Raw genomic sequence first — 25,838 nt, 5'->3', positions numbered from 1 at the left:
AAATTTCATTTATTATCCACTCTCCCGTACATCATCTATTACTCTTCCGAACTTTGTGCCCTTTCGGTCCTATTGAAGTGCAGCAGCGCCCGCGGATACTTTAAGTAATGCAATACATTTTATTTCATCCATTTTTTTTATTTGTTCCTAATGGAGTCAATAGTGAAGTCAATGAGAATTGATTTACACTACAAATTGGGGGGGGGAAAAAAAAAAAAGAATACAATGAAGGTCCAAGGGACTAGCTAAGACATTGAACTGGTAGCCACTATTTCTGCTCTAGAACAGTTCATGTATTATGCATGGTACACGGCACTCATATTTGGAAATATATTACAAGCTTTCATCATTTCTAAGTGGCTGTGTCTCCAGAAATAAGTCTGGTTGATTATAAAAAGGGCTGAAATATTAGGCATAGCCCATTTCAGGAAGATAACATGTTTTTATTGAAAGTCTGCTATCTTTGTTACACTTTGGCATAATAAATTAATACTCACGTGGCAAGTGAAAATTTTAAAATTCCTTGGTAACTACAAGTGTCTTTTATTGATATATAAAAAAAATATTTTTTCCCTTCTCAACCATCAATACTTTGCCGGTGTAGTTCTGAGCTGAGGACCTAAGCAATCAGAGACAGATTGGTTGCTAGGGATGTGTAGCCTGACAACCAAATAATTCAACTGTTCAACTTAAAGATGGATCGGGGAATGTGCTGCTTGTAGAGAAGATGAAGAGTAATTTGAGAACAGTCAACTCATGTCATTCCTTATTTCAACTAATTATGAATATGAAGAATAAAAAAATAGATAGATGGATTATAAAATAAATTAAGTCCACTTAGATATCCTAACAAATTCTAAAATTTCTACTCTTGTAACAAATCTTCCAAATGGTCCAAAAGGGTCTTTGTTTCTAAGCTCTGATAAATCTGTCATTACTCACATTATTCCGTCACTTAAACCACAAAAACATCCTAACGGAAGCCTTATGATATCAGATATCCAGTATCCGATATATGATACGGGAATTTCCACAGGTGTAAAGGAAATATCCTGTAAGAGTGTATTCACACGTACTAGTAGCATGCTGCGTGGTCACACTACCAGTACGTGTGGATATACCCTAAGTGTATATTCGTTTTTTTAGTTTATTTAACATGTTTATACTCTGTTAATTTGCAAAGATGACAACAATGAAAAGATTGATGAATTGACCCTTTACACTGCATATGTTTGATGATTTACCTGCGCCGTCAGCCACTAAGTAATAGGTATTTGTGTGGAAACAGCACAATATCATTTAGTAGCACTGTAGTTGCCTCTTACCACTTTCTGACGCGTTTCAATAGATTTGCACAATGCATTAAATGAGGTTTGACACATCATATATTTAAACTCATATTTAGACAGGTTAATGTGCTGTCAGTATGATCATATACTGATACTGGAGAACCACAAACCCTTCAACTAAAACTTTTTTTTTAAATCAATATAAAATAACCCGTATTTTAATGTATGAAAGAGGAGGGAACTTACTGTGTAAACCTTCAGCTATATAAATGCAGCCATGACCCAAACAGAAAATATAGTATTACCTTAAGTTTAGTGGAGTCCTGATTCTCAGTGATCACAAAAGAAACTGTGTCCTGTCAGATAGAGACATCACCACAAAGCTGTCCATCTCCTGGGATGATCTCACAGATATGATATTGGGTTATTTCAGTTAATCTCCCCCAAAGAATGAATGCTGGTGTTTATGCTTGTATGAAATAGCTCATTCTCATGGCATTCATTTATATGCATACACTGCTTCTTTCCTGCTCACCAGAAAAATAAAGATGCCTGTGGAACATGGATCAGAAAGAATCAGCCCACTTGTGTTTTGTGAAAGGCTAAATCTACAATTACTATTCATTCCTACAGGCAGAGGAGCAAGTCTGTAACACCCTAAACATTGTCAGTGACAAGGACCGCACAATGCAATTACAGTTTAATACTGAGAAGCAGATCCTCCCCCCCTCCCGGTTGTGTTATCCTGCTGAACGTGTATTGCAAGGAAAATAGGTATCTGTTTGCATCCATCTAATTTACCTGCATGGTCCTCCAGGGACCCATGCTATTAAACATCTGTTTCTACAGGTCAAGAGTACTAACTTAATTATATTACTTTCCCTTACATTCTTCCAGCTTCACTACGAAGAGAAGACTGATGTGGGGGTCAGTGGCGAACAAAGGGAGGAGGCCTCCCTGATCACAGAGCGACAGGATGAACAACTGTGTTGTTACTAAATGCAAATGGATATCGGTGATGTTTGTAAGTGAAACGTTCTCGTAAAAGGCAAACAAGACATTAATGCTTCTTGCTGAGCAGATGCCAAAACGCTGCCCACTGGCAGCATAACTCGTACACATTTTTATCAGGGGAATCATTTTCCTTGCTTAGTAATTTGTTTAGGTTCCTTATCCTATCATTTATTTTCACATTTCTTTTGTCACTCTCTATATATCCCATATATGCACTACTACCATATTTTATCAAAATTCATATTATCAATTGTCGTATACAAATGTGCAATCCATCAACTTGACTAAGATTTATAACGATAGTAGGATATAATAATTAAGGCCTCATGCACATGGCAGAATTGTATGCAGGAGGCTGTATGGCAGCAAACGGCGTCCCCTGCTGCTTAGTACTAGGGACTCCATGAACCGCAGTATGGTGCTCCGTTAATTGCTGTATTTCAGAGATATTCTGCCCCTGAAGCAATGCTTCTAGTGGAGAATACCTCCTTAATATAGCATGTAATGGAGCATGCCATAATTCTTTCCTGCTGGATCCGTGCAAATTCCGATTGAAAATAACCAGCATGTGCCTCCATATGAGTCATACGGAGTTACAGTAAACCCCATTGCAGCACTTTTATGGCTCCGTACAACATCGAGCCATAATATGGTCGTGTGCATGAGACCTTTTTGTGTAAACCCCAGTATGTCCACAGTTAATATAAAACAGTATAAAACAGTAATTCTTGACAGTAAAATGCAAGTTATTGTTCATTGTTTTCTACTTATTTCATTTCAGTCCTTTGTGCTCCCTACTGCGCTACAATAAAATTAGTTTTCAAATCTGTATTTTTTTAAATTAAGAGGAAACTGTTATTAGCAGCATAAGCAGTGTGTCTGTCATTAAAATTAGTTGTTTCCTGATCTTAATGATATCTGTATCACATACATCAATAGATATAGTGCCACTGGGAGACTAGAGAAACAGAATGTGTTTTTGGATTGTTCTGCTGGCTGAATTTAATATGATTACAAATGTTGTGGAGCCAGCTACAAACTGTAGGGGGTACTGAGAAAATACTATTGTCTTTTGCTGGTATTAATATTATTACCTACGGTAAGACACTTTCAGTAGCTGTGTTGGTCCAGTTTGTTATTGAGTGTCTATAAAGAATCAATTACTTGATTAAAAAACAGTGGTTAGAAATATCTCATGTCTATGCATTTTTTTCTAAATATTTTCACCTCTAACCTCAGAAATCCAACGGAAGACTGCACACTGTCTACAATAAGTGCTATTCAGGCCCATAGATTCACCAGCCTTGACGCTTGCATGGCATTATAAACATCATTTCATGGCAAAGTAAAGTAGAAAAAGCAATGATATAGTGATGTTTAGGCAAATAGAATAAGGCGTACGAGTGTGAAAGACTTCTGAGTCTGTAGTCCAGTTTTTATTGACTTTTTCCTCTGGATTACTTGCTTTGATTGCCTGATTTGTCTCACCTTTTTGGCTCACTATAAGAGTATGTTCACATAGGGCTGATACGCTGCATAAAAGCACACAGCATATACACCCTGGTCGCTGCAGGGAATTCCAGCAGAAAAAACGCACCAAATTGTGGTGCAGTTTTTCGGCCGGAATGAATACTTCGGAAAACTGCACATAAAAAAAAAGTTTAATACTTACCCGTAGCCTTGGCGACACGTCCCTCTGCCGTCCTTCAGCCTGCCTTCTGGGATGACGTTTCATCCCAAGTGACCGCTGCAGCCTGTGATTGGCTACAGCAGTCACATGGGATGAACCGTCATCTCAGGAGGCCGCACTAGATGAAGAAGCACAGAATTCTGGGTAAGTATAAGATTTGTTTTTTAGTTGCGATTTCGCAACATCTGCTATTTGTTGCGGGTTTTACCTTCCCATTGAATTCAATGCAGAAAACCCCCTACAAAAAAGTAGCAATTACACAAATACAATTAACGTGCTGCATATTAACCACATCATGGTGCGAGGGGTAATATTTGGAGCGGGCTCACTCACTGAGCCCGCTCTATATGCAGCGGGTGTCAGCTGTTTCTTACAGCTGACACCCGGGACTAACAGCCAGGAACCACGATAGTGCTGTTACTGGCCTTTTAACCCCAGAGATGCTCGGATTAATCACGATTGCAGCATGTAAGACGTTAGAAAGAGGGGGCACCCCCCTCTGACAGCTCATCACCCCCCCCACGACACAATTGGCGCGGGGGGGGGGTCAATGGTTGTCATGGCAGCACAGGTGCCTAATGAAGGCCCTCAGGACTGCCTTTCTTTATCTCCTGGCAGGGCTTAACAGGAGCCTATAAAAATGACAATATACGGCAATACATTAGTATCAAGGTGTATTGTACCAGCCATAGATCGCTGGTTCAAGTTCCCTAGGGGGACTAATAAAATGTGTAAAAAAAGGTTTTGTAAAGCGTGGGATTTTCCAAATGACAAACAGGCCTTGGTTGAAGAAATAATTCAAAGGACTTTATTTTAAGCATTCCTTCGTTCCAACAAAACGTGATCACGTGGTGAAAAAGTCCATAGTTTGTGTAACAGAATCCTTACATCTCAGGATGTTGCAAATACAGAGACTCTCCTCAGGTTAGCAGCACCAATCCACAATCATCTACTACCACTGATTGCTGTTTAATTATGTCCTTTTATACACTTGAAAACTCCCACAATCCTATGCAAGTTCCCCTATAAAATACTGGAGTGGCTGCTGGCCTGTCTCTCATAAGGGCAGAGCAGACACACCTGGCTGCAGGTAAGTGAACCAAACATACATATTTTAAACACATTTACCCTTGTTGTTGTTATAGGCATTTTCCTAGGTTTTGGTACATTGTTCCAGGTGGCAAGACCATGAAAGGGGGGAATAAATAGAACATTAGGTGGCCAGCCTAATGAGAAAGAAAGGAATAAGAAGTATACACACATTCACACAGAAGTCTTGCCAGTCCATGGAAACTCATGCACTATAACAGAGGTTACCAACATAATATCAGTTGCAAACATAACATTTCACTTCTCCACATACCTCCCTCCTTAAGAGGAAGCTTGTCCTTCCTCAGACATATTTTACCTCAGCACCATATCTAAATAAATGGTTCGCATTTTGGTGATCCTTCCCTGATCGATGTCTTACCTCAAACTTAAATGGCTGCAATGCTAAATACCACCTTGTAATTCTGGCATTTTTGTCTCTCATGGTATGGATCCAAGTAAGAGGATGATAATCTATTACTAAAGTAAACTCTCTAGTAAACTGTAACGCAACGCTTCCAAAGCCCACTTAATTGCTAGCCCTTCTTTCTCTATAGTGGAATACATTTGTTCACGTGGAAAGTGTTTCCTACTTAAATAAAGAATAGGGTGCTCCTCACCATTAATCTCTTGACTAAGGACGGTACCAAGTCCAACCTCGGTTGCATCGGTCTGTACAATAAATGGTTTGTCAAAGTTTGGGCTTTGCAAAACTGGCTCGTTACACAAAATTTCCTTTATTTGCTTAAAAGCTAGTTCACATTCTCCTGTCCATACCACGTCCTCTCCCCTGTTTTTTTTAGTTAGGTCAGTTAGGGGAGCAACTATGGTAGCAAATTCTGAAATAAAACGTCGGTAGTATCCAATGAGACCCAAAAAAGATCGTACTTCTTTTTTTGTGGTTGGAATACTAGCAGATTGAATGGCTCGGACTTTAGAAATTTCTGGCCTTACTTTACCATTACCCACAATAAATCCGAGGTACCTTGTTTCCTGAAATCCCAAAGCACATTTACGGGGATTAATTGTGAAGCCGGCCCTCTCAATTTCAGCGATTACCTTTTTTAGGTGCCACAAATGGTCATTCCATGATTTGCTAAAAATTACAACATCATCTAAATAAGCAGCACTGTACTCCGCATTGTCCTTTAAGAGTATGTCCATGGCCCTCTGAAAAGTGGCAGGAGCACCATGAAGCCCAAATGGCATGTTTTTGAACTGATACAAACCACTCGGCATAACAAAAGCAATTTTTTCTTTTGATTTCTCATTAAGAGGAATTTGCCAATAACCCTTACACAAATCTAGGGTAGAAATATAAGATGCACCTCCCAATCTATCAATCAGATCATCAATGCAAGGCATTGGGTAATTATCACGGGATATAGCATTAATTTTACGAAAATCTATGCAAAATCTTATGGTTCCATCCTTTTTCCCGACCATCACTATCAGTGAAGACCAATGACCCTTAGACGGTTCAATAACTCCCAGTTTAAGCATTTCCTGAACTTCCAGGTCTGCCAAGTTCTTTAATTTTTCTGGTATTCGATAAGGTCTTTGTCTAATTGGAGCATGATTCCCAGTATTTATTTCATGACAAACCAAAGACACACAACCAGGTTTACTTCCAAAAACATGTGAACTTGACTCAGTAAGTCTTCTCAAGTCACAATATTGCTCCTCAGATAACTTGGTATCCAATGCTACATCTGACCTGTCTGCACAATTTTTCAGCAGATCATAAATCTTTTCAGACATATCCTGTGAATACTCTGTGGCAATGGTTCAAGCCATGTTACTTTCTTGACTAACCTCTGATTCAAGCCAATGTTTCAATAAATTTACATGGTAGACCTTACTTTTTGTTCTTTTATCCGGGGTTTCAATTTCAAAGTCTACAGGACCTGTTTCTCTATCCACTTTATAGGGTCCTTGCCATCTTGCCAACAACTTATTCTCACTATGTAAGTAAGTAAGAAGTAAGGAAGTAAGAGGAGAACCTTATCACCTACTTTAATGGATTTATATCTGGCATGCTGATGATACCATTTATTTTGGTAGACTTTGGCTTTGTTGACATTATCATGGGCTACCTTGATTAGTTTAGCTACTTTCTCCCTCATTTGTAACACATGTTCCACCACATTTTTCTGATGACCGGTTTTATCTTCCCATACTTTTCTGACAACATCTAAGAGTCCTCTGGGTCGTCTCCCATACAACAATTGAAATGGGCTAAACCCTGTAGACCCTTGTGGAACCTCACGATAGGCAAATAACAGGAAAGGCAACCATTTGTCCCATTGCTTTGGATCATTGTGAACAAACTTCCTAAGCATATTCTTTAAGGTTTGGTTATACCGTTCAGTCAGCCTGTCTGTTTGTGGATGGTATGGGGTTGTTCTGAGGGGTTGAATACCAAGAAGTTGGTATACTTCTGACAGAAAAGACCTTGATCAGTCAGGATATGCTTAGGCAATCCAACCCTGCTAAACACATTCAAAATTTCCTCAGCAACCCTTTTAGCAGTAACTGTTCGCATAGGAATGGCCTCAGGGTACTTTGTGCAGTGGTCCACTATGGTAAGAATAAAACGGTTACCTTTGGAACTTTTCTCTAGTGGACCGATAATATCCATCCCAATAGTATTAAATGGTTCATTGATTACTGGCAACGGTATAAGTTCTGCTTTAGGAGGGGCAGAAGCAGTGTACTGGCATACTGGACAACTACGACAATAAGTGGTTACCTCTTCATAAACTTTAGGCCAAAAGTACCGATAAAGCACCCTGGCCAAAGTTTTTTTATTACCCAAATGGCCTGCAATAGGAACATTATGTGGCAACTTCAAAATTTCTGTTCTGAACCGTTTTGGCACAACCAACTGTTGTACTCGTTCTCCTGTCTTTCGATGACTACACACCCTATACAAAATCTTATTTTCAACTAGAAAAAATGGTGTAACAGGTTGTCTACCACTTCTCTCCACTACTTTACAGTTAGCCAAACCTTGCTCAAATCAATGTCCCGTTTCTGCTCCAATGAGATATCAATGTCCCACAGTCCAGAATTCATATACTTGCCATCCTTGAAAAATCTTTTCCTGAAGTCATCCTGCTGTTCTGGAACACTCTGACTCTTTGACGATGGCGGCCTCATGAAACTGGAAAATTTCCTCCAGGGTCTCAGTTTCATCCTGAGTCTTTTCTTGAGCTCTGGTAGTCACAGCAGACAGCTGGCCTTTCCCCATTAGCAAGTCCTTGAATCCAGGAGTGGTTCTGCAAGGACCACTGGTACTTGTAGTTCCGGAACAACGACGGCTGGCATGGTAAAGCATTCTTCATCCAACTGTAGTTCAATATTCAATGTAGAGTACTCTTTTTTTTATCTCCATGAACACAAGTAATGGGTATTTTGGGAAACTCAGTCTTATGCACTACTAAGTCCTCCTTTACAAGGCTTAGTTTACTGCCAGAATCTACAAAGCATCCACAGTCTGTCCATTATTTGAATTGGCCGGATAAATTCACTGCAAGAAAAGAACGATGCAGATGTTGGGCCTTTAGTGCTTTTCCTTGGGCACACGTTAGCTACATGTCCCTTCTCATGACAAATATAACACATTTTGTCACTGGTGGCTGTTTCAAAGGTGTCCTGGCTTCTTGGCCTCTCCCTCTAGAGATCATTCTGGATGATCTGTATTGTCCCGCTACAGATCTGCTTATGTCTCTTTTTGCAAGGAGAAAGTCATCTACCAAAGACATTGCTTTGTCAGCATTTTTGGGTCAATGTTTTTTAATCCATGCATGGACATCCGCTGGAAGAATTTGTAAAAACTGCTCACATATGATTACCTCACTGATTTGTTCAGTCGTTTTGCTTTCATCCATATCATATATATATATCTTGCAGGTGGGTAAAGACTTATCTTGGACTATGAGTGTAGCAGTACTTTAGATCTCTGAACCTCTGCCTGTAGGTTTCCTCACTGATGTTATACCGCCTTAAAATTGTCTCTTTAACCAAGTCATAGTTATTTGCATCCTGTATATTCATGTGACTATACGCTAGCTGGGCTTGACCAGTAAGATTCGGTGCCAGTCTCACCACACACTGTTCCTTAGGCCACTGACAGGTACTTGCAATCCTTTCAAATGTAGTTAAATATGCCTCGATATCATCCTGTGGATGTTAGATTTAAATTGAAGCGGTTTACAAATATGGTGGTAGTAGGACAAGGTATTGGTATACCCCGATAGTTCACTGGGGTATATTGTTTATTTTTTTTCTTTCTTAGATTTAAATTTTTTTCTTTCCACATATTTTCTATATATTTTATACATTATTATTAATATTATTATTATTATTTATTGGTTTGATACTTTTTTGACATAACATTTTGTTTGTGTATGTCCCTAATATACGCTCAGATGAAAATGTCGGTGCTATTGTAGGGCCCACTTGTTGGGCTTATATCACTAATGGTAATATTACTACATTTTTATGTCGGTTGTGGATATCTCCACAATCTGCACCTCTTATACATAAAATGATTTAATAAATTATATAAGTGGTTTTCACTTTAAATATAGGTCACTTTATATTTATCACTATTTTATAGTAATGGGGCAGTCTTTATACTATTTCCTATTTTCGCTTCATGTTTTAACACAATATATCTATATATAATATAATTTATTGGTTCTTTTGAGTGGGGTGTGTGTGGGGGATTTCCACTATCCGTGCGGGGTGCGTGTAGTGGTCTCCCCCCGTACGCCCTTCGACCTTATTTAATATTTGTTCGTATGCTAGTGTTTACATGTTTTCTATACAGAGGATAATATGTGATGTGTGGGGGGGTCTGTGTGGAGGACAACTACTGCCGGTGCGGGGCATGGGTGGTAGTCTTCTCAATATGATCCTCTCCATGCATGCTTGTACGTATATGTACCAAGATATAAGTGTTTTCCCATATTTGAGTGGTTTCACACTATGGATTAATGTACTTGTGGGGTGTGATGCGTGGGGGATCCAGGTGGAGAATTTCCACCAACCGTTGTGATGCAGTGGTGGTCTTCTCCACATGGCTCTCCCCGGTAACACACATACATATGTATAGGGATGTATGTTTTATTATCATATATCTGGACTGCTAATGTGGTCTTAATATTAGTACATCATGCCTACCTGTGTTTGGCAAACGGGTCTTGTACATCACTAATTTGTTTCTTTTAAAAGGGAGTACTTGGAGCAATACTCAAAAGTGATCCCACTTTGTAAAGCGTGGGATTTTCCAAAATGACAAACAGGCCTTGGTTGAAGAAATAATTCAAAGGACTTTATTTTAAGCATTCCTTTGTTCCAACAAAACGTGATTACGTGGTGAAAAAGCGCATAGTTTGTGCAACAGAATCCTTACATATCAGGCAGTTGCAAATACAGAGACTCTCCTCAGGTTAGCAGCACCAATCCATAATCTCCACAATCATCTACTACCACTGATTGCAGTTTAATGATGTCCTTTTATACACTTGAAAACTCCCACAATCCTATGCAAGTTTCCCTATAAAATACTGGAGTTGCTGCCGGCCTGTCTTTCATAAGGTCAGAGCAGACACACCTGGCTGCAGGTAAGTGAAGCAAACAAATGTATTTTAACCCCTTAATGACCAGCCTATTTTAAACCTTAATGACCAAGCCATTTTTTAAGTTTTTCCATCGTCGCATTCCAAGAGCTATAACCTTTTTATTTTTGCGTCGACATAGCTGTATAAGGTCTTGTTTTTTGCAGGACAAGTTGTATTTTTTAATAGCACCATTTTGGGGGACATATTATTTATTGATTAACTTTTATTAACTTTTTATTTGGGGGGGAATTAGAAAAAAACCTGAAATTTCGCCACACTTTTTCGCGTCTTAAATCTACGCCGTTTACCGTGTGATATAAATAACACAATAACTTTATTCAGCGTGTTGTTATGATTGCAACGATACCAAATTTGTAAAGTTTTTGTATGTTTTACTACTTTTACACAGTAAAAACGCTTTTTTTTTCAAAATTATTTGTTTTTGCATCTCCATATTTGAAAAGCCGTAACGTTTTTATTTTTTCGCGGTTTTTAGCGGTTGTATGAGGGCTTTTTTTTTGCGGGAAGACTTGTAGTTTTTATTGGTAACATTTTGGAGTGGATGCGACTTTTTAATCACTTTTTATCACATTCACAGTCAGGATTCACAGAAAACAGCAATTTTTCCATAGTTTTTTATTACATTTTTTACGGCGTTCACCGTGCGGGTTAAATAATGTAATAGATTCATAGTTGGGGTCGTTACGGACGCGGCGATACCAAATATGTGTAACTTTTGAACTTTATTTTGTTTTTTTAATAGTAAAGCATTTTGTAAGGGGAAAAGCTGGGTTTTTAATTTTTTTCACATTTTTTTTAAAATTAACTTTATTAAACTTTTTTTTACTTTTTTACTAGTCCCACTAGGGGACTATAATATGCGATTCTGCGATCGCATTTATAATACACTGCAATACTTTTGTATTGCAGTGTATTACTGCCTGTCCGTTTAAAACGGACAGGCATCTGCTAAGTCATGCCTCCGGCATGATCTAGCAGGCATACACTACAGGCAGACCTGGGGGCCTTTATTAGGCCCCCGGCTGCCATTAGAGACACAGACACTCGGCGATCGTATCGCCGGGTGTCGGTGGGAGAGAGAGGGAGCTCCCTCCCTCTCTCCAAAACCACTCAGATTCGGTGCACGCTATTGAGCACCGCATCTGAGGGGTTAAACGGGTGAGATCGATACTAATATCGATCTCACCCGGCAGAGCAGGGCAGAGCAGAGCTACCTCTGGCAGCTGAGAGCAGGGAGATTTGACATCTCCCTGCTCTGTTTACTTATTCCGATGCTGCGACGTAAAAAGTCTATGGCATCGGAATAAGGCCCGTTAGTGACCGACGTAAAAAGACTATGGGCCGGTCACTAACGGGTTAAACACATTTACCCATGCTGTTGTTATAGGCATTTTCCTAGGTTTCTGGTACATTGTTCCAGGTGGCAAGGCCATGAAAGGAGGGAAATAAATAGAACATTAGGTGGCCAGCCTAATGAGAAAGAAAGGAATAAGAAGTATACACACACATTCACACAGAAGTCTTGCCAGTCCAGGGAAACTCATGCACAATAACAGGTTACAAACATATCAGTTGCAAACATAAAACATTTCACTTCTCCACAGGTTTAATAAAGTTTTTAGTAGTGTAAAAAAAATATATATATTAGAAGTTAAAAAAAATACTTTCTCCATTCTTCCTCTAAAATAATGCAAAAATAATAAACAAAATTGGTATCGCCGCATCCGTAAAAGTTCAATATTATTATATAGTGCCGTGAAAAACTACAACTCATCCCACAAAAAGCAAGTTCTCATATGGCTTTATCGATGGAAAAATAAAACAGTTATCACTTTTGGTAAGGAGTAAAAAATTCAAACGAAAATCCCAAAAATGGCTGTGACGGGAAAGGGTTAAAAAAAACGCACCGCAGGTCAATTTCGAAGCCTTTTTTTGACTAGAATTTACGCAGCGTGTGGATGAGATTTGTTCAAATCTCATCCAATCTGCTGCTTCTGTATTATGCTTTGGATTTTGTGCAGTATTTACGCTACGTCTGAACTTACCCTAAAAGTCTCCCCCATGCACTTCCTGATTGCCATACTATTGAGCTTCCTGCCTGTATTCTAGTTAATTTCTGCCTTACTCCACCACCTATTGTGGACCGAATTGGAATTGTTTCCACATCTCTGCCTCATCTGTGTACAGAAATTGTCGCTTATCTGTGTACAGAACTTGAATTGTTTCCTGACCACGTCTCTGACTCTTGCGATAAGATGTTGCCCCTGTTGCCGCTTATCTGTGTACCGAACCTGGACTGTTAATTATCTACTTTTGCTATTATTACCCACCTGCCAGCTCATTTCAGCCACTGCACTTTGAATCTGCTACAGACTTAGGCTGGGTTCACACGACCTATTTTCAGACGTAAACGAGGCGTATTATGCCTCGTTTTACGTCTGAAAATAAGGCTCCAATACGTCGGCAAACATCTGCCCATTCATTTGAATGGGTTTGACGACGTACTGTGCAGACAACCTGTCATTTATGCGTCGTCGTTTGACAGCTGTCAAACGACAACGCGTAAAAATACAGCCTCGTCAAAAGAAGTGCAGGACATTTCTTTCAGACGTAATTTGAGCCGTTCTTCATTGAACTCAATGAAGCACAGCTCAAAATTTACGGCTGTCAGAGAAGCCTCGCAAAATGCGAGGAGGAGCATTTACGTCTGAAACGAGGCAGCTGTTTTCTCCTGAAAACAGTCTGTCTTTTCAGACGTAAAAGCCACTTCTCGTGTGCACATACCCTTAGACATAATAGTCTGGCCTCAATATTGAATCCATAGAAACAAGTCTTTTGACAACCATGAAGCAACAAATTGCCAAACTACAAGCATTTGGCACCACTTTTTAAGAAAATTAGTATCAGATGATACATTTAGTATGAGATAAACAATGAGAGTTTATTGAATTGCAAAAAAAAAAACTTCTAAATGTGCATGAATATGCCACAGATTCAAGTTCGCGTATGCCACTATCATCAATGTTCAGTGGTGATCGTTTCCATTACTGAGGGTTCCTTAACCCCTTAGTGACCACCAATACGCCTTTTCACGTCGGTCACTAAGGGGCCTTAGGCTAGGCTGACGCCTTTTAACGTTCGCCTAGTCTAAGTCCTGCACGGGTCTCCCGTGCAGGCTGGAGCCGGGGCTCTGCTGTCTGATGACAGCTGAGCTCCTGCTCCAACGCCCGCGATCGAAGTTTACTTCGATCGCGGCCGTTTAACCCGTTAAATGCCGCCGTCAATAGCGTCCGCGGCATTTAACTTTGTTTACAGAGGGCCTGCGCTCCCTCTGTCACCCATCGGCGGCCCGCGAATGCAATCGCGGGTCTCCGATGGGGTGTTATGGCAGCCGGGGGCTTGATAAAAGCCCCCAGGTCTGCCCTGGACATATGCCTGTTAGGACGCGCCGGAGGCACGTCCTAACAGATTGCCTGTCAGATTTACACTGATAGGCAATAATGCTCTGGTATACGAAGTATACCAGAGCATTATATCAGCGATCTGAAGATCGCACAGTAAAGTCCCCTAGTGGGACTAATGAAATAAATAATAAATGTGAACTAAAGATTAATAATAAAAGTTACAGTAAAAAAAAATAACAAAACATTTTTTTCCATAAAAAGTGGTTTTATTTAGTAAAAGTGTAAAGAAAAAAAAAGTACACATATATGGTATCGCTGCGACCGTAATGACTCCATTAATAAAGTTAATATGTCATTTAAACCGCAAGGTGAACACCGTAAAAAAAAAACGCAAAAAACAATGGCGAAATTGCTATTTTTTCCCATTGCCCCCCCAAAAAGTCATAATAAAAATGAATCAATAAGTCCCATGCACCCCAAAACAGTACCAATCAAAACTACATCTCGTCCCGCAGAAAACAAGCCCCAAAAATCACTACATTGATGGAAAAATAAAAAAATTACGTCTCTTGGAAAGCGACGAGGCAGAAACAAATAATTTTAGTTCAAAAGTGTTCTTATTGTGCAAAAGTCGTAAAACATAAAAAACCTCTACATATGTGGTATCGCCGTAATCGTACCGACCCATAGAATAAGGGTAACATGTTATTTACGTCGCATCGTGAACGGCTTCAATTTAAAAACGCATAGAACAATGGTGGAATTTCAGTTTTTTTTTATAATCCCCCCAAAAAAAGTTAATAAAAGTTAATAAAAAAAATATCTGTACCCAAAAATGATGCTATTAAAAAGTACAATGAATCCCGCAAAAAACAAGTCCTCATACAGCTATGTAGACGAAAAAATAACAAAATTATAGCTCTTTGAATGCGACTATAGAAAAACGAATAAAATAGCTTGGTCATTAGGGCCTAAAATGGGCTGGTCACTAAGGGGTTAAGCCCTTATCACCGCAATCAGTTTTGGCCTTTCTGACTGATCCCCATTTTTCAAATCTGACTTGTCACTCAGTGGGAATAACTTCGTAATGCTTTGTCTTTTCCAAGTGATTCAGAGAAAGTTTTTTATCGTGACACATTGTACTTTGTGTTAGTTCTAAATTTAGGTCTATACATTCTGTGTTTATTTGTGAAAAACACCAAAATGTGTAATTTTATTTTATTTTTAAAAAAAACAGCATTTCTCTAAATTTTAACTTCTATGCTTGTAAGACAGATAATTATAGCACACAAAATAGTAACTGCTTAAAATTTCCCATATGCCTACTTGTTTACATCATTTTTGAAATGTTCTTTTATATTTCTTAAGGACCAATTCAGTTCTGATGCGGCTTTGAGGGGCTTATATATTAGAAACTCCCCATAAATCAACCCATTTTAAACACTGCATCCTCAAAGTATTCAGCAGCATAGGAAGTTTGTTGACACTTTAGGTGTTTCACAGGAATTAATGCAAAGTAGAGATGAAATGTAAAAATGTTCACTTTTTTTTTTTTTTACAGATTTTTCAATTTCAAAATAATTTTTTTCTGTAACACAGCAGGTGTTAAAAGAGAAACGCAACTCAATATTTATTACCCTGATTCTGCACTTTTTAGAAATATCCCATATGTGGCCTTAGTGTGCAACTTCACTGAAACACAGGCATCAGAAATGAAGAAGCACCTTGTTTATTATGGGGCCTCTTTTTTCAGGTTGTTTTCCAGGTTCCATTATAGGTTTGCAGAGACCTTGAGGTGTGGGAAATTTAAAGTGTGTATTCATTAAGAGGTGCACTGCAGACCAAAAAGGGGCCAAGCTGGAACAGGACCAAACGGAATACGTAAAAGATCCTTAGCCGATTGACATCTGAAACAGAGATCAGAAATATCCATAGTTTTCAGTCTGGTTGGAGTGAAATATAGTAGAAATTGTACTGAAACAGCAAGTTGGAGGCTAATTACTGAAATAAAAAAGAAGTCACATACATCCTCCCAATCAAAAGTTATATCAGGGATATCTGCTGACCATTTGCTGAGTACTTTATCAATGGGTCGAGCACCATTAAACTGAAGTAAGGCTTAAATGCATGTAAGGGGTTTCGCCAACTGACATTCTTTTATCAGTATTATTGTGGGATACACGTGGCTCCATTTACCAGTGAAAGGAAAAAGGTAATCAATCTTCTGACAGATGAAGCTCTAGCATTATCTTCTACTTATGAAGAAAATAATATAAATTGTCAGGATATGTGGGTGTGTGGACCCACTGGGCCACACCGCCATAGCGGGATAGCAGCTGGCCAAACTACAGTGTACCGAGATAATATATATAGTCCAAGCACAAGGGTACCTGTGATAGTTCAGCTAGTAGCAACGGTTGGGCACAGATGGGATCTTGACGGCAGGTGATGCAGACGATACTGATTACACCAGACGTGGTGTAACACAGCAGATGTGGCAGATGGCAGAACTCGACTCCAACACTAAAGCAGGCACAGGAACAATTACAACACGGGATACAGGATACAGGTAGCAGGGCATGGGAACAACAGGAACAGGATAACATTAAGTGACCATTTGCAAGACTAACAGAGGAATACAAACAACGCTCCGGCAATGAGCAAAAGGGCAGGGCCCTACTTAAGTCCAGGGTGATCATGGGCTAATTAGTGATGTTAAACATGTGCGCGCACTGGCCCTTTAAGGCTAGGTGTGAGAGTGTGCCCGCACCCTACGGAACACAGCAGAGGGAAGCGGAAGTAAGCGCTGGCATCTTCTGTAGAGGAGATGTGGACCAGCGCTCACAAGTCCATGGCTGTGGCCGTCAGGGCTTGAGTAGTCCCGATGGTCCACGGTCGTGGATGTTACAGTATTCCCCGTCTTACGCCCCCTCTTCTTGGGGCCAGAGCGAGAGAGGAACTTCTTCATGAGGGTAGGGGCATTGAGGTTCTCTTCTGGCTCCCAGGACCACTCCTCTGGATAAACCACTTCCAATCCACCAAATAAAAAGTTCTTCCTCCTACTTTCTTGAAGTCCAGGATCTCGGTTACCTCAAACACATCGGACGAACTGCTGGGAGCAGCTGCAGGGCTATGGGTTTTAGTGTAGCGGTTCAGGACCACAGGCTTCAGGAGGGACACATGAAAGGAGTTGGGGATTCTGAGGATAGGAGGCAGCCAAAGCTTGTAGGAGACAGGATTAATCTGTTGCAGGATCTCAAAAGGTCAGAGGAACCTGGGAGCAAATTTGTATGAAGGCACCTTCAGACGGATATTCCTGGAGGACAGCTAGACTTTGGTACCCGGAAGATACTGAAGTGGATCTCTTCTTCTATCTGCCTTTCGCTTCATGCGATCAACTGTCAGCAGAATAGAGGACCGGGACTGTTGCCAGATTTGCAGAAAGTCCCCAAATTCAGAGTCAGCTGCAGGTGCCTGAGATGTAGCCGACACAGGAAGAGGGATTCTAGGATGTTGACCGTACACAATGTAGAAGGGTGTGGAAGTGGTGGACTCACTTGTGTGGTTGTTATACGAGAATTCGGCCCATGGAAGAAGCTACAGCTACAGCTACAGCTTCAGAATGGAGATGAAGTGGCGGAGACTTGTCCATTGGACTGGTGGTGATAGGCTGAGGAAAAGTCGAATCTCACATCCAGAAGTTTACAGAGGGCTCTCAAGAATTCTGAGGTAAATTGTACCCCACGATCGGACATGATGTGAAGGGGCAAGCCGTCCAAGCGGAGGATGTGCTGAATGAGGAGACTTGCCAGTCGGGGAGTAGAAGGTAGGCCGGTCAGCGGAATAAAATGTGCCATCTTCGAAAACCGGTCCGCCACCACCCAGACAGTATTGCATCCAGCTGAGGGTGCTAGGTAAGTGACAAAGTCCATTGCAATGTGCTACCAAGGGGCATTGGGTACAGGCAGAGGTTAGAGCAGTCCGGCAGGCTTGGAGTGAGCAATCTTATTTGAAGCACACACAGTGCAGGAAGAGACAAAGTCCATAACATCTTTGGGCAGCGTGGGCCACCAAAAATGATGAGTTATCAGGTCTCTAGTCTTACAAACACCCGCGTGTCCAGCCAATTTGGAGCTGTGTCCCCAGCAAAGGATTTTCCTCCTGTCTGTCCCTCCAACCACACAAAAGTCCTCCCCGGAGGGTTGTCTCTCCAACCAAACCTAGGCACTGGTGACTTTATCACTGCTTTGAAGTTTCTTATTATCCTAATCATTGTGCCACACCTAAAGCTAAACTTCATAATCTGTGGCAAACAAAATGCACTGTTGCTGAATACACAACACAATTTCGCCGTGTATAATCTAGCGCCTAAAAGAGCCAATTTTGGCAAGGGTTGGATGAACTTTCTAGAGTGGAAACCTCAGATGAGTTGGAGGACTTAATTCAAGACTCTTTACCGCAACAAATATGAAGAATTTCCGAGATGTCTATGATAAAAGGAATGCAGATAAGCTACCTCCATATCGTTCATATAATTGACCAATAGAACTGTTACCTGAAGCTAAAATCTCAGGTCTCAGTTAAAAAATTATATTCTCTCCCTTTAATTGCAGAATTACTTGAAAGGCTTCGTACAGCTAAAATATTTACTAAGCTTAACCTCAAAGGAGGATATAACCTTGTTCGAATCTGCCCGAGGGATGAATGAAAGACTGCCTTCAGGACACAGTATGGGCACTTTGAGTATATTGTAAAGTCTTTTGGACTTTGTAATGCCTCAGACACTTTCCAACATTTTATCATTGAAGTTTTCAGGGACTTATTGGATAAGTAGCCCAACTGGATGATATTTACATTTTTTCAGACAATTTTGAAAAGCATCGCATTTATGTCTGCACCTTGTTACAACAACTTCAAGAACATTGCTTATACATTAAACTTGAGAAATGTAAGTTTTAAAGGACTACAATTCAATTTCTTGTGTACGTTATATCTCCAGAAGGTCTGAGTATGAACCCTCGTAACTTCAAGGCTGTTGTTGATTGACCAACCCCAGAAAATTAAAAAGAAGTTCAGAGATTTATTTGTTTGGCTAACTTCTACATAAATTTAATTGAAGACTACTCCAAAATCTTAGCACCATTCATTCAACTCATAAAGTAGAATGTTTGCTTTACTTGGACTCCTGAATCAGAATGTTATAATTAAATTAAAGACTCTCTTTACATCTGCACCCATATTAATTCATCCAAATCGAGAGTTGCCTTTCACTGTTGAGGTTGATGCATCTGATTCTGCAGTAGGAGCAGTCTTGTTTCAGCAATCAGGAGGCGAGATGTTGTTGCATTCTTGTGCGTATTCTTCTTGTCAAATGTCCTCATATGGAAAGAACTATTATATCGGAAATAAAGAACTGCTATTGACAAAAAAAGGTATTTTCTGAGTCAAGACATCTTTTGGAGGGAATTGCAAATCCTGTAACTGTATTTACTGATCATACAAATCTGGAATTCATCCGTGATGCCAAAATATTATCATCCAAACAAGCAAGCTGAAGTGTATTATTTTCGTGATTTAATTTTGTGATTACTTATCAACCTGGATAAAAAAAATTGAAAAACTGACGCCTTATCCAGGATATTCTCTGAGTGCATACTTAAAGACAAGTGTGACAGCTCAAGAGAACTTTGTAGGGGCTACAGTACTTATTCAAAAGATTTTCTGATGCTACTTAAAGGTGGATATGAAAATGATTCACTGTTCAGTCATCATCCACGTAATGTCAATCTATTCTTCAAAGATAGATTCTGCACGCGACTTCATTGTTTGTATGTACCAGAAACAGCACGACTTGATGTTCTAAAATTAGTCCATGAGTCTTAGCTGACTGAATATTTAGGCATTAAAAAGATTCAAAAACTTCTTTCCCATTGCTTTTGGTGGGCAAACTTTAAGAAGAATATCTAAAAATCTGTGTGTGGTTTGTGCTCGTAATAAAACTCTACATTTTTCTCCTAAAGGTTTACTACAGCAAATCCCCATTCCATCTCGGTGTTGTGGCTCAGTTTCTATGGATTTTGTGGTTGACCTACCTCCTTCTAAAATAATAAACACCATCCTAGTTGTTGTAGTTGATCGTTTCACAAAGATTGCCCATTTCATTCAAATAATGGAATATCCACGGTGGAACAAACTGCTGAACTAATGATTTAGGAAGTATTGAAATTATATTGGATTCCAGATAATGTGTTCTCTGATCGAGTCAGTTCACTTCCAAATTTTGGAAAAGTTTTTACTTTGCTCTTAGAATAAGACTTAATTTGTCTTCTGCCTTTCTTTCCAACTCAAAAGGACAAACTGAAAGAACTAATTAAACTCTTGAACAGTACGTTTGATGCTTCATTAGTTATCTTCAGGATGACTGCTTGGATTACTTACCCACAGCTGATTTTGCATATACACTCCTCAACATTGAAATTGTAACACTAAGAAGGAAAAGTTTTGGAATTATGGAAATCACAGGATCGATAGACATGTTAATGATATGCAGATGATAAAAAATGGAAACAAAATATTTGAAACATCTTGATTTATTCAGTATCAAGTATATGCACAGACTTGCATGCCTTGGTATTCTATCAATATGGTTATTAATGGTTGTCTGAGGAATGTTATACCATGCTGGATGCACTTGAACAGGCAAATAATCAATATTGGCTGCTGGCAGCTCCTTTTGCAATTGCCTATTAATGACGTCCCAGATAAGCTCGATGGAAGACAAGTACGGAGACGCTGCAGGCCATGGTCGCACATTTAGGCCACGCAGGTTGCTCACAGTAGAGCAACATGCAATGTTCTGTTGAAAAACGGCTTCTCGGACAATTTGGAGAAATGTTTGTACCACTGGTTCCATGCCCATATCAATGCAACGCAGAGCTGTTAGTGTACCTGTAATGAAGACTAGAGGGGTCTGGCTATCTTACATTATGCCATCCCACACCATAATGCCGGGAATAGGACCGGTGTGATGTTCTCTTGTAAAGGCTTCATGGCGTTGCCCACGTGGTCTCCAGACCAATCTCAACGAAAAGCGTCTCATCACTGAAGAGGATAGACTCCATTCCATCCTCCATTGCAGTCTTGCTGTGCACCATGATAGCCTTTGAGAGCAGTGGCATGTGGTCAATGGAACACCTGTAGCTGGACGTCTGGCTCGTCGCCCAATGCCATGCAAATTCCTTCGGATGGTTTGTATCAACCCTATTTGCTGCCCTAGTCTTGGGTTGTGACGTCCAATTTCACTCGCATTACAGAATGGATCACTAAGCACCATTCTTCCAATAAGATGATCCATCCGTGCAAAAGTTCGCCTCCGCACACCTCTTGCTGTCATTCCCGTTTGTTTTTGTTCCCCCTACTCCCGGGACACACAACTTTGAACAGTGCCCAGGCGAGTAGCGATCTGCCAGAGTGATAAACCAAATTCGCTCAGTTCAAGGATTCTGTCCCTCTCAGTTTGCGACAAATGGCGATAACTGGAAAGTCGACAAAGCGGAGGCATCGCACAATCATCCCACACCCCTTGATCTGATTTGTGCGGTTTAATGTGACTAAAAAACTTTACTTTCAATCTAGCTTTTATGCCGCTCCCACATGGCACAGATTGGAGCCAGTTGTTGAAAATTTGATAATTGGCATCTTAGCGACACCTGATGCTTTCTCTATTTGCTTAACCTTATAGTATGCCCTTCTTGGTGTAGCAATTTCAATGTTGAGGAGTGTAATAACTCTGAGCATAGTTCAACATCACAAAGTCCTTTCTATGCTTATACAGACCTTCACCCAGTCTTCATTCTTGTTTACCAATTTCTACTAGAGATGAGCGAATCGATTCTACACAAATCAAATTCATCACGAATTTCCCAAAATTGTTGGATTTTAGCTAATCCAAAACTTTTGGAAATTGTCCCGCACGAATCGCTCAAAATGGCACCGTTAATTTATAGCTCAGAAGACAAGAAGATAGAGAAGAAGGATCACATGACCTCGGTGGGCTGCCCCAAAATGCATTTCACAGGAAATCTGGACATTATGACTGATGGGCTTTAAAATGATCCTGTATTATGGCCATATGAAAGTGGCCAATTAATGTATGAATTACTGGCAATATTTTACAAAAATGCGCTGCATATATAGAAAGATTTTAGATTTTTTAAAAATCTTTAATTCGATAACAGCACTGACAAAAAGAAAAATGCGTCAGTATCTTTGAAGATTTTCTGAATAGAATTTGAACTGGCCTGTAATATTCTATTTTGGTAAAGTTCTTCAGCAGCTAAATCTTATTTTATATACTCATTGATGTTGGAGGGCTTCACAAATCTACTGAACTTTTTGAAGAATCTGTATCTTTTACTGAATGCAGCAGAAACAGACTTCAGAAATGTTTGAAGTTCTGTTTGTTCTGCACAGAATGTCACACTGCTTACTTGTTCTGTTCCTCCACAGGTCCCAATTCATAAACCCTGATCTTGGCTCTCCTTTGTCATTTCACCAAAAGAATGGCTTTCTGAGACATAAATCCCACACAGTGTCTAAGTATTTGTGAGGCAAATAATGATCATATTGTTACCATGATAACAGTTAAATGCATAGAACTCCAGTATAAAATAGCGTGCTCTGCCATTCCCGAAATGCCAGATAAACATTGATTATACTGAATGATATCAGTTAACCAATTGTCCAGTTAAATTCTATAAATGCAATCTGTTTAATGCTACTCAGTGTTTGAAAATCTACTTCGTTTGATGAGTGGTCAATTCATCAAGGTTTGTCCATCTTAGGCCTAGTTCACACAGAGTTTTTTTGTCGCTGTTTTTGACGCGGAAACCGCACCAAAAGATGTGCTCCTTCTTAAACTGATTCCATCTCTGACCTCCCATTGACAATGGGAGGCAGAGAGAGCGGTTTTCGCAGTGTTTTTTTTTCCCTCGGCGCTCAATGGCTGCGGCCGAAGAACGCTGAAAAAAATGCCGGAAGGAGAGTGCAGGCAGGTAAAAATCTGCCTCAAAATTCCCGAAGGAATTTTGAGGCAGATTTTTCCGCCTGCAAAAAACTCAGTGTGAACATAGCCTTATTGTTGTGCTTTTGCTTTGGAGATGTTAAGCTCTTCCTACACATGTAGTGATTTTAAGAATTTTAATCGATATTTTCTTTTCCATGCAGATTGTTGGAATAATGTGATTTGTGCTATATCCATATGGATTTCAAAAAAGGGTTTACATACGTTCAGTGCCCTGGAATTTACAGTGCTTTAAAATAAATATTAATAATATTTTAACATATAGGGGATACATGGTGATACAGATATTTTCCCTTGTTAAAGTATAGATTCTTCAGTATTTTTGTGTGTCAGTACTTTAATTTGCGAAGTAAAAACAGGGTCTTAACACACCTAAGCCCAGTTCACATGGAAACCGTGTCGAAATCAGCGACAAAAAACGGCTGAAATCGGGGGGCAAAAAAAATAGTTTTTCACAGCGCTTTTTGCCCACGGTCCTCAATGGCCATGGGCGAAAAATGCAGCTAGGTCAAAATCTGCCTCAAAATTCCTGAAGGAATTTTAAAGTGGCTCTGTCACCAGTTTATAAATGCCCTATCTCCTACTTAATCTGATAGGTGCTGTAATGTAGATAACAGTTTAAAATAATAATAATAATAATTAAATTAACGTTTATTTTTGACAGAGTTATGACGATTTTTGTTTTATGCTAATTTGTTCTAAATGCCCAACTGGGCGTTTTTTTTTTTTCAAACTTTTGACCAAGTGGGCTTTATAAAGAGAATTGTATGACGCTGACCAATCCGCGTCATACACTTCTCTTCATTCATGTCCAGCTGTACTCACAGCGCAGAGTGATCTCACAAAATCACGCTGTGCTGTCACTTACGCCCACAGTTACTTTACCGGAGTGTTGGGAGAATGAAAAGACATCGCCTCCTGGCTGGAGGCAATGTCTTTTCATTCTCCCGACACTCTGGAAAACTGTTGTTATCTACATTACAGCGCCTATTAGATTAGGTAGCATATAGGGTTACATATAAACTGGTGACAGAGCCTCTTTAATTAAGGCAGAATTTTTCTGCCTGTAAAAAACTCGGTTTGAACTAGGCCTAACAAGAAGCTTGGAGAATTTTGTAGAGCTTCGTTAGTAAGGGTAAAACTATGAAATAAATAAACCTACTTTAAGTCATTAAATTCATCCTAAAGTTCTAGGGCTGGAAATATATACTAAGAATAAGCTGTTTCAGGATGGTCTATAAGGGAAAAACTTTAGACTTACGCAATTAGGCTTCATGCACACGACCGTGCTCGTAATTACGACCTGTAATTATGGGCACGGCCGGCCGTTTTTACGGGCCGTGCTCCTATTATAAAGTATAGGAGCACGGTCCGTAAAATAAAAAAATAGGATGTGTCCTATTTTTTTCGGCAGGTTTCTGAGGCACGGACACCCTCCCGTAGACATACGAGAAGGTGTCATAGAAATGAATGGGCCCGTAAGTATGGACCGTAATTACGGTCCGTAATTACGGGCGATTTTACGGTTGTGTGCATGGGGCCTTAGTAAGTAATTTAGGGCCAGCAATGTGATGGCATCTTTAATTAATTGTGGGGCAGGAAGCCAAGAGAACCTCTAATTCGGACAACAACCAGTTCTGCGATCCGGTTGTTATTTTTATAATGGATTGGGGGAGAACCAGCCAAATTACAACGTACAGCTGATTTATATACTGGTTTCCCATGTGCAAATTATTATGTCTGTATGTATTCTGGATGAGCAAAGAAAATTACACTGTAAGATGGCTTGCAATATAAATATACAAGTTTAAATATACAAGTTCTTCTTAACTTCTTTTTCAAAGAATAACTGTATCGTCAGAAAACTTTTCATATGTCATAAAGACATATCAGAGGTGCCGGTGTTAAGACCCCCACCATAGCTGAAATTAAGGTGCAGAAGCGCTCAGATCATCAGCTGTGATCATCGCTCCCTGTCAGCCTGAAGATGGGCTCACATAGAATGTATATGAGTCCATCTTTTGCATAACGAGGAGCACCCAATCACAGTGTGATCAGCTGATCACTTCTCCACCTTTGTTTCAGCGATGGTGGGGCTCTCAGCACCCGGATCTCCACCGATCAAAACTTCTGATATGTCATATGACATATCGAAAGTTTTCTGAAAGTGTAGTTACTCTTTAAAGTGCTTCAGAATATGTCACTGCGAAAAGAATAAAGGATAATAGTATTTATAGTAAAAATATGAATATGTAAAAATAGAACAACATATTACACATACTTTGGCCCCTAAACCATTTGCCACCGCAGTCATTTTTTTCTCTCCAACTTCCAAAGCCATAGCTTTTTTATTTTTCGTCGATATAGACCTATTAGGGCTTGTTTTTTGAGAAACAAATTGTAGTTTTTCACATATAATGTACTGGAAACTGGAAAAATAATCTTAGTGGGATAAGATGGAAAAAAAAATAATTCTTCCATAGTTTTTTGGGTTATGCGGTAAAAACAACGTTAACTTTATTCTGTGGGTCAATAAGATTACGGTGATACCAAATGTATATATTTTTTATTTTATTAATTTTTACAAAGAAAAAAATAATTGTGTCGACATATTCTGAG

The 25,838-nt window shown here is 39.7% G+C and overlaps 1 protein-coding gene across 8 annotated transcripts in view; it reads right to left on the bottom strand.

Moving 5' to 3' along the window:
* Positions 1-25,838, bottom strand: part of LOC142651776 (poly(rC)-binding protein 3-like) — a 709,653-nt gene that overhangs the window by 195,799 nt on the left and 488,016 nt on the right. The window contains exon 1 of one of the 8 annotated variants that reach the window (XM_075826857.1): positions 1,595-1,974. The exons of the other annotated variants lie outside the window; for them this stretch is intronic. The gene's annotated coding sequence lies outside the window, so the exon portion shown is untranslated. Of the gene's footprint in view, positions 1-1,594; positions 1,975-25,838 lie in introns of those variants that run through there. 8 annotated transcript variants of the gene reach the window in all.

Source organism: Rhinoderma darwinii, chromosome 5 (assembly GCF_050947455.1).
Source record: "Rhinoderma darwinii isolate aRhiDar2 chromosome 5, aRhiDar2.hap1, whole genome shotgun sequence".
Taxonomy (NCBI): Eukaryota; Metazoa; Chordata; class Amphibia; order Anura; family Rhinodermatidae; genus Rhinoderma; species Rhinoderma darwinii.
The sequence above is the reverse complement of the archived record's forward strand: the minus strand, read 5'-3'. Positions and strand labels throughout refer to the sequence as shown.